This window comes from Hyperolius riggenbachi, chromosome 10 (assembly GCF_040937935.1).
Source record: "Hyperolius riggenbachi isolate aHypRig1 chromosome 10, aHypRig1.pri, whole genome shotgun sequence".
NCBI classification, from domain to species: domain Eukaryota; kingdom Metazoa; phylum Chordata; class Amphibia; order Anura; family Hyperoliidae; genus Hyperolius; species Hyperolius riggenbachi.
In genome coordinates, this window is record NC_090655.1 from 253,498,356 (window position 1) to 253,509,182 (window position 10,827).

The window sequence follows — 10,827 nt, forward strand, 5'->3', positions numbered from 1 at the left end:
TTCTTCCTCTTTACTTGTCCTCATCATGTCACCCTCCTCCATAGACTGCTGATCACTCCTCACATATGTCTCTTCTCCTTCCTCTTTAACCACAGCACTTCCATGTATAAGTTCTCCACCCTAAGTGCACAAAGTGAGAGATACTGTAAAATGTGAACACAGATAACAGCATACACAGGAAGAAAGAATGTGTCATGGTTTGGTGTCTCTGGGGACCCTCAGCCCCACCTACCTGATAATGGTGGGGGATGGTGGGGTCTTCCTGTTGACAATCCTGGGAATAAAGAGGACCTGTACATCTCTTTGGTGAATTACTGGATCCATCTGCAGGAAACAAACACACTGACTGAATACATGTGAAACTCAAAATTAGATTTTTTGCAAAACTTCATTTATTTTAGTAATTCAACTTAAAAGGTGAAACTAATATATGCAATAGACTCATTATATGCAAAGCAATATATTTCAAACCTTTATTAGTTATAATTTTGATGATTATGGCTTACAGCTCATGAAAACCCTAAAATCAAAATCTCAGACCATTAGAATATCGAGAAAATACTCAATATTCTAGGCTCAAAGTGTCAGACTCTAATCAGCTAATTAATCCAAATAAATCCAAAACACCTGCAAAGGGTTTCTATTTCATATATTAGTTTCACCTTCTAACCTTTTGGGGACCGTTGATAGTAGCCACACTTGCGGCTGTTCTAGCCTGATGCGGCGTATCTCTATGCCACCCGCCGTTTTTGCTCCCGACGCGATTGTGCACACCTGAGAGGGGAGATTAAGCTGTCATACGACATCTGACATCTCTCCTGAGTGATCAGCAACCATTGTGTATGGCTGCTGATCACGTCATCACTACGATCGCAGTGGATCGTAATGATCACTAACAGTGCTTCGGTGGTAGGGGGGAAAGAAGAGGATCCACTCACCTCCCTAATGTTCCTGTGACGATCGGCGACCCCCTATGCTCTGGATGGCATCTCTGCTCCCTCTGACATCAGCGCCAGGTCCCGGCTTGATGACGCCATCAAGCCACGACCCGGGAGCTGAGCGGCAGCAGGAGCAGAGATGCCGGCCGGAGAAGAGGGGTCCACTGCGGCTCATCGCTGGAGCCTGGAAGGTGAGAGAAGGCTGCCAGCGAAAGGGGGGACATCTGGCTTAAAGGGGGACACCATGCCCAGCACGCAGCACTGGGGATCCGGCTACCTGATCCCCCAAATGCGCTTCCCCCTTCCATGCAAAAACGCCTGGTCCTTAAGGGGGTTAGGCAGCCGGTCCCCAATAGGTTAAGTTGAATTACTGGGAAAAAAAATGGACTTTCACCTGTAGATGGTCTCCATGTGTTTATCAATTGATGGAGGGGATGTCAGTCTGCACTGTTCTTTACAAGACATGCAATTCTCCTCTCTTACCTGGTGATGTGAGGAGGGGCTGATTCTCCATCATGGTGTCCTTGTAGAGGTCCCTGTGTCCTTCTATATACTGACAATCCTCCATGGAGGAACAGACAGTAACATCCTGATCCCTTTTAGTAGCCTGTCACATACAACGATACTGTTAGCACCCAGACACAACCCTTGCTGTTACTGGATAATATCCCATAATTCCCAGCACTGCTCACCTCTCCTGTCAGCAGCTCCATCACCTTCCTGGGGATTTTCAGAATCTTCTGCTTGTTGTGTCTCTCAGATATCAGGGGTTGAGGTGGGGGAACCGTGATGGTCACATGATCACCGGACTTTATTGGAGGAAAACTCTGTATAGAAAGACCAACAATAATGTCACATGACCTCCCAAAATCCTCCTCACCTCTTCAGTCAGCTGTGTGCAGGGCTGGGACAAGGTTCCCCAGCACTAGAGGCGAAGAGTCCTCCAGTTGTGCCCCCCTGTGTAGGTAGCAGATGTAGCCCCAGTATTAAAGGAAACCTCATTTATGGAAAAAAAAATCAAAATGAACCTCCCCCTTTGGGAGGTTCATAAATTATGTTAAAAAAGGGAAGAAAGAACAAACCAGCATATGATGTTCAAAAACTGCACGATTTATTTGCATAATCATATACCAACACCTAAAATTGTAAAAATTACTGACAATGTAATCTGACACTAAAATATTAAATATAATAGTTGTCGACAGAAAACTCTTGGAAGTACAAAGGTAAAGTACAGTAACTCACTATGAATAATATTCATTGGTTCCTAGACACCAGTGAAATAAATCCCACAGAGAATAGGAGATTCTGTGTCCAGGTGGACAAGTCATACCGGGAGCACCCAGCCATCACATAAGGAGGTAATCCAATAAGTATCAATCAATTTCAAGGATTATAACCACTCACAGAGGATAACTGGGTACGACCAATATGATCAATAAACAATCATTCATAGAATAGAAAAAGAGAGGATCCATGCATTGTAATGTACCCAAGGCAATTGCCATACGATAGTCCTGTGACATACTCCAATAAGCACCATATATCAATAAATCATTAATTTCGTCAGAGTCCATCCAGCGTAAGGATTTAAAGGTAGATATGGTGACTTTTTGTTGCAGCTTCACACAATTAGTTCCCAATATAAGTATTTGCAGTTATGCAGAAGTTCAAAAAAGTACACCAATGAGAGCTTTCAGTGCAAAGGTAACACATATAAGCAGCACAACTGCAATAGGATTCCTTGATGCAACAAACAAGCATAAATATTAGCCATCCATTAGGTTCCTGTGAGACAGCGCGGGGAAGCAGCCGCCTCTTCTCAGCGTGAGGCGGCTGCTTCCGTAAAGAGCATTGCGGAGTGCAGAGGAGCAGACGCCTCTGCCCAGCGTGAGGCGGCTGCCTCCGTGCAGGGCATGGCGGAGCGCGGAGAAACCGCCGCGTTGGATGCGGCGGTTAGCGCGCATGGCCCCATTGCAGTTACACCGCAGAGCGGTGCTAGTGTGGCTGGGACACGTAGTCTCTCTAGGTTTAGAGTGACGCGCGCGCGCGCACTGAGGCAGGGATTATATGGCAGCCAGAAGTGAGTCAGCTGACCAGGCTGGTCAGCTGACACTGGCTCCACGTCTCATTGGTCCAGCACTTAGGGAGGTGCTGGAGAGCCGGCTGTTCAGTTGCTGGTTGTCTGGCGTTGCGATCACAACGTGGGAGCGCTCAGACCCTTAGTCAGATCCTTAAGTGTGCCGGGACCAGCTGGAGCTGTAATCTTACACTTAGCTAGATTCTATTGATAGCTTAAAGTACTAGTTTGATTGTGGTTATCTGTTTTGACCCTTTGCCTGCCTGACCATTCTTCTGAACTCTGATCCTGTACCTTGCCATTCTGATACTCTGTTGCCGAACCTCGGCTCGTCCTTCGACTCTGCTTCTGCCTCCTGATTTTGTACCTCGATATATCTGATACCCTGTTGCCGAACCCTGCCTGTACCTTAGACACCGCATCCGCCTTCTGAATCTGTACTTTATCTGTCCGTGTGTTTACGACCTGGCTTGTCCGACCTCGAGAACCGACCTTACTATTGGAGGCGGTTCCCTGTCCTGTTAGTGACACTTCCTCCAAGAGTGTCACTCTCAGATAATCCTTCCTACTCTCAGCCTGACTCCTCCCGCCTTGGAGAGTTCAGGTCTTCGGGAGGAATCCGTGCAGTACTCCTCACTGCTCTGAGGCCTAGTCCTCTTAAGTGTTACTGTTACACCAAACACTACACTCTACTCAGGTGTACAGAGGTTAGCTGGTATATCGGATTATCGGTGATACTGCAGATCACTTATAATCTGGTATATATCTGTATTCCCAGTGATACTGCAGGTCACCGGTAATCAGATCCTCTCTGTGCTTCACCGATCGTTACAGAACGCCAGACCCAAAACAAAATGGACGCACGCACTGGTCCTCTGAGTGAACTTGCTACTTCGGTGGATAATGTCAATCGAGTGCTGGGTGAACACAAAGCATTGATTGAGGCTCTGTCAGGGTCTGTACGAACCCTCCAGACGTCAGTGGATGAAGTGCGATCCCCTCCTAGCGCGGACATACGTATGCCCGTTCCTGAACGGTTCTCTGGCCACAGATCTGACTTCCGCAATTTTAGGAGTAGAGTGTTATCGTATTTTGAATTGAGACCCCGATCCTCAGGTACTGAGGCCCAGAGAGTCACGTTTATCAAAACTTTATTGGCCGGTGACTCCCAGACCTGGGCATATAGCCTGCCCCCCAGAGACACAGCTCTAACCTCGGTAGAGGAATTCTTTAAAGCCATGGCAGTAATTTACGACGACCCAGACCTTGCTGCGACCTCTGAGCGGAAGCTCAAGCTTTTACGGCAAGGCAAGAGTCCAGTCGAAGATTATGCGGCCGAATTTCAAAGGTGGTCAGTTACGGCCAGGTGGGACACCTATGCCCTGTTGGATTGCTTCTTGTCTGGGTTGTCGGATGAGGTCTCCGACTTAATGTTAAGTCAGCCCGAGCCCAAAACAGTCGATGAGGCCATTTCATCGGCCATTCGAATCGACCGTAGGCTACGCCATCAGAGACAGACTAGGGGCAGTCATCGTGTCAGGTTGACATCTTACGCGGCGCCTCCCGCTGCACCCCTAGTAACTCCATCTCCTTCTGTCTCATCTTCTCCGGTCTTGCCTCCACCTGAGCTGATGCAGATCGGTCGGTCAAAGTTGACCCAAGTGGAGAGAAGACAGAGAATGTCTGAACAATTATGTTTGTATTGTGGTGAAGGTGGGCATAGGGTACGAGACTGCCCTATTAAGCCAAATAAGCCGGGAAACGCTACCGCCTAGGAGTTGTAAGGGGTAACACCCTAGGCGCCCGATGCATACCCCTAGAAGAAAAACTGTTGCTTTTTCCCTGTACATGGGAGGATAAGACCGAGGCCACGGAAGCCTTCATTGATTCAGGCTCCGCGGCTAATTTTATGAATATTGATTTTGCTAAGAGATTGGGTATTCCGCTCACAGCGGTGGAACCACCCATCCAGGTTACGGCAGTGGACGATTCTCCTCTGCAGAGGAATCATCCGCTGTCCCAGACACCAGAGATAGAGATCACGGTGGGGGTTTTACATTGGGAGAGATTGCAGTTTTTTGTGTTACACATGTCTACGTCGACCATTATACTTGGTATGCCATGGCTGCGCCTCCATTCCCCCCAGATTGATTGGGCCACAGGTCAGTTAACCAGTTGGTCTGATCATTGTCGTCAGCAGTGCTTAGGGAAGGTGACATTGGGCCAGACCAGGATTCAGTTGGAGGGGGTTCCAGTACAGTATTCCGAGTATACTGATGTGTTCTGTCCCAAAGCCGCTGACAAGTTACCGCCACATCACCCGTTTGATTGCCCCATTGATCTCCAATCTGGTTGTATGCCCCCTAGGGGTCATCTTTACAATTTGTCCGGGCCAGAGAAACTGGCCATGCAAGAGTATATTCGTGAGAATTTAGCCAAGGGGTTCATTCGACCTTCCCGGTCGCCCGCTGGTGCAGGGTTGTTTTTCGTTAAAAAGAAAGACGGAGGTCTGCGGCCATGTATAGATTACCGGGGCCTGAATAAAATCACGATAAAGAATCGCTACCCCTTGCCCCTGATAGATGACCTTTTTACACAAGTTACCAATGCTAAAGTCTTTTCAAAATTAGACTTACGTGGTGCATACAACCTGGTGCGGATCAGAAAAGGCGATGAATGGAAGACGGCCTTTAACACGCCCGACGGGCATTACGAGTACTTGGTGATGCCCTTCGGGCTGTGTAATGCCCCGGCCGTCTTCCAGGAACTGATTAATGAGGTGTTCAGAGAGGTGTTGGGCAGATTCGTGTTAGTATACCTGGATGATATACTTATCTTTTCCAACAACCTCTCTGAGCACAGAACACATGTCCGAATTGTACTGGACAAACTGAGGCAGAACATGCTATACGCGAAATTGGAAAAATGTATTTTCGAGGTAACATCCGTCACCTTTTTGGGGTACATCATTTCCACCTCTGGCCTGTCAATGGACCCTGCCAAGGTCTCTGCTGTGTTAGAGTGGCCCCAACCCGTGGGGTTAAAATCTTTGCAGAGATTCCTGGGCTTTGCCAATTATTATCGAAGGTTCATAAAGGGGTACTCCACTGTTATTTCAACCCTCACCAATCTCACGAAAAAAGGGGCAGATACTAACCACTGGACCCCAGAAGCCCTGCAAGCATTCTCCACTCTGAAAGACTTGTTTTGCTCGGCACCCATCCTGAGGCACGTTGACACTTCTTACCCCTTTATTGTTGAGGTGGACGCCTCAGAGGTCGGGGTAGGGGCTGTGCTGTCTCAGCGATCAGGGTTGCAGGGTAGATTACATCCCTGTGCTTATTTCTCTCGTAGGTTCTCCCCGGCGGAGAGAAACTACGATATAGGCAACAGAGAGCTCCTTGCCATTAAACTTGCCTTTGAGGAGTGGCACCACTGGCTGGAAGGAGCAAACCATACGATTACAGTATACACTGATCACAAAAACCTGGAATACATCGAGGGGGCTAGGAGGTTAAGTCCCCGTCAGGCTCGATGGTCATTATTCTTTTCGAGGTTCAGGTTCATTATTACGTACACCCCGGGCAGCAAGAACATTAAGGCAGATGCCCTGTCCAGATGCTTTGAGCCGGAGACAGCCCAGCCCCCTGCCCCAGAGTCCATTATCCCACAGAGACTGGTGCTAGCTGTAACAGAGACTTGGGAAGACTGGACAGAGACCTTGAGTCCCTTTCAGCAGGATGTCCCCGAAGGGAAACCTGAAGGGGTTATGTTTGTGCCTTTGCCCTTTCGTCTCCGCATTTTGCAGATGTTCCATTCTCACAAAAATGCGGGACACCCTGGGGCGTCTAGAACGCAAGATCTTGTGTCCAGGTGTGCTTGGTGGCCGCCTTTAGCAGCAGACTGCAAGGAGTTCGTTAGGGAGTGTGCAGTGTGCGCAAAAAGTAAACCCTCCCGGCTGGCACCTGTGGGTACCTTGCAGCCTTTACCCACCCCGAGTGAGCCATGGACCCATTTGTCCATGGATTTTGTGGGTGAGCTTCCCAGGTCAGAGGGCATGTCGGTCATTTGGGTGGTAGTCGACCGCTTCAGTAAAATGGCCCATTCTGTGCCCTTGAAAATACTCCCCTCGGCCCAGGAATTGGCCGACTTGTTTATCACACATGTATTCCGGCTGCACGGCATTCCGGAAAACATAGTGTCGGATCGGGGAGTCCAATTCGTTTCTAGATTCTGGAGGGCATTCTGCCACCAAATGGGCATGAAGCTGTCATTTTCGTCGGGCTACCACCCACAGACCAATGGTCAAACGGAGAGGATCAATCAGTCTTTGGAGCAATTTTTGAGGTGCTACGTTGCAGAAGCACAGAATAACTGGGTCAAATTTTTGCCTTTCGCAGAATTTGCACAAAATAATTTAAAAAGTTCTTCCACTGGGTTTTCTCCATTCCAGGTAGTGTCTAGAAGAATGCCCAAATTCTCACCATTGCCAGTAGCCGCCACTCCGTTTCCAGCTCTGGAGGCCTGGCAAAGGTCCTTTAAGGACATTTGGTGGATGGTGAGAGATAGTTTGGAAAAGGCGTTCCGAAGTCAGAAGGGTCAAGCTGACAAGAGACGCTCTTTGGAGTGGAAATTCCAACCAGGAGACTTGGTTTGGGTATCCACACGTCACTTGACTCTAAAACAACCTTCAGACAAATTGGGCCCCAGGTTTGTCGGTCCATTTCCGGTAGCGAAAAAGATCAACAACGTTACTTATACCGTTGATCTTCCCGCCAGCATGCGTGGGGTAAGGTCCTTTCACGTATCCCTGCTCAAACCAGCAGTCCATGTGGGTCCTACTCCTCCTCCTCCGGTCATAGTGGATAGTCAACCTGAGTTTGAAGTAGAGAAAAATTTGGACTCACGCATAGTGCAGAACTCAGTACAGTATCTAGTGCACTGGAAAGGGTATGGTATTGAGGAAAGAATGTGGGTACCTGAGGGCCGCATGCATGCTGATGATTTGAAGAGAGAGTTTCACACGTTACATCCAGAGAAGCCTAGAAGGAGCTGTCCGGAGTCCACTCCTCGGGAGGGGGGGTACTGTGAGACAGCGCGGGGAAGCAGCCGCCTCTTCTCAGCGTGAGGCGGCTGCTTCCGTAAAGAGCATTGCGGAGCGCAGAGGAGCAGCCGCCTCTGCCCAGCGTGAGGCGGCTGCCTCCGTGCAGGGCATGGCGGAGCGCGGAGAAACCGCCGCGTTGGATGCGGCGGTTAGCGCGCATGGCCCCATTGCAGATACACCGCAGAGCGGTGCTAGTGTGGCTGGGACACGTAGTCCCTCTAGGTTTAGAGTGACGCGCGAGCGCGCACTGAGGCAGGGATTATATGGCAGCCAGAAGTGAGTCAGCTGACCAGGCTGGTCAGCTGACACTGGCTCCACGTCTCATTGGTCCAGAACTTAGGGAGGTGCTGGAGAGATGCCTGTGTATATATACAGCCGGCTGTTCAGTTGCTGGTTGTCTGGCGTTGCGATCACAACGTGGGAGCACTCAGACCCTTAGTCAGATCCTTAAGTGTGCCGGGACCAGCTGGAGCTGTAATCCTACACTTAGCTAGATTCTATTGATAGCTTAAAGTACTAGTTTGATTGTGATTATCTGTTTTGACCCTTTGCCTGCCTGACCATTCTTCTAAACTCTGATCCTGTACCCTGCCATTCTGATACTCTGTTGCCGAACCTCGGCTCGTCCTTAGACTCTGCTTCTGCCTCCTGATTTTGTACTTTATCTGTCCGTGTGTTTACGACCTGGCTTGTCCGACCTCGAGAACCGACCTTACTATTGGAGGCGGTTCCCTGTCCTGTTAGTGACACTTCCTCCAAGAGTGTCACTCTCAGATAATCCTTCCTACTCTCAGCCTGACTCCTCCCGCCTTGGAGAGTTCAGGTCTTCGGGAGGAATCCGTGCAGTACTCCTCACTGCTCTGAGGCCTAGTCCTCTTAAGTGTGACTGTTACACCAAACACTACACTCTACTCAGGTGTACAGAGGTTAGCTGGTATATCGGATTATCGGTGATACTGCAGATCACTTATAATCTGGTATACATCTGTATTCCCAGTGATACTGCAGATCACCGGTAATCAGATCCTCTCTGTGCTTCACCGATCGTTACAGTTCCCAGCAAAATGTCATTTGTAGGTTCCTCAAAGCAGCATGTAAGCACAGTTGATATCAAATCCACTGATTGATGATCCACAGCGCCAATCGCACACTGAAAACGCAATCACAATTGTTCAATAGTAGATCCCCCTCAATAATATGCAGTGTGTCGCCACATCTAATAGAAAAGTTCAAACAAGTAGTATAAGCGTTGCTGTATAATGGTCCAAAGTTGCACCAAATGCGCCAATCGCGCGCATCTGGAATGGCGCAATACTTGCATAATGGATAGTATCAAGAAAGTTAGTCACTTATCTATTCCATATTGGCTGTGGATAGTGATAGGTAGTATAGGCATTGCTGTAGGATATTCCAAGATTGCGCCCAGAGTGCCAATCGCGCGCTTCTAGAGTGGCGCAGATACTTGTATGAGGGTAGTCTCACACTGGTAATAGTCACTTATCTAGTCCGGTCGGCTGTAGGAACCCCGGCTGGGAACATAGGGCGGCTGCTATGAGGTGGAACGGACAGCAATGAGGCCGGCGGCAGGAGAAGATAGCGGTGCTGCGTCACAGGATACCTCTCACTACAGTTCTCCTTTAAGGATTTCTTCTTTTATCTGCATGGAGAGCTCCTTTGACAGCATGTTGTCTGTTCACAGCAAAATCTTCCACATGCAAGCACCACACTACATACCTACTCCAGGCCTCTTATCTGCTTAATTAATGATCACAAAATGACAGACTCGTCCACACCTGCCCATGAAATAGCTTTGGGTCAATTGTCCAATTATTTCTGAGCCCCTTAAATGAAGGGATTGTGTTAAAAAAATTCTATAGTTACCTCACACATTTAAATCCAATCGTTTTGTTCACCCCACTGGATTAAAGCTGAAAGTCGGCACTTCAACTGCATCTGAGTTGTTTTATTTAACCATTTCAGCCGCGGGTATTTTCACCTTATGGATGAGAGGAATTTTCCCATTTCAGTGCTCCTCCCATTCATTCCCCAATAACTTTATCACTACTTATCACAACAAAATAATCTGTACGTTGTTTTTTTCCGCCACCAATTAGGCTTTCTTTGTGTGGTACATTATGCTAAGAATTATTTTATTCTAAATGCATTATAATTGGAATAATAAGAAAAACAAATGGAAAAAAATCCACTATTTAGTTTTCAGACATTATAGTTTTAAAATAATTCATGCTACCATAATTAAAATCCACATTTTATTTTTTTATAAAATTACACTCACCTAAAGGATTATAAGGAACACCTGTTCATTTTCTCATTAATCAACCAATCACATAGCAGTTGCTTCAATGCATTTAGGGGTGTGGTGCTGGTCAAGACAATCTCCTGAACTCCAAACTGAATGTCAGAATGGGAAAGGAAGGTGATTTAAGCAATATTGAGCGTAGCATGGTTGTTGGTGCCAGAGGGGCCGGTCTGAGCATTTCACAATCTGCTCAGTTACTGGAATTTTCATGCACAACCATTTTTTAGGGTTTACAAAGAATGGTGTGAAAAGGGAAAAACATCCAGTATGCGGCAGTTCTGTGGGCGAAAATGCCTTGTTGATGCTAGAGGTCAGAGGGGAATGGGCCGACTGATTCAAGCTGATAGAACAGCAACGTTGACCGAAATAACCACTCGTTACAACC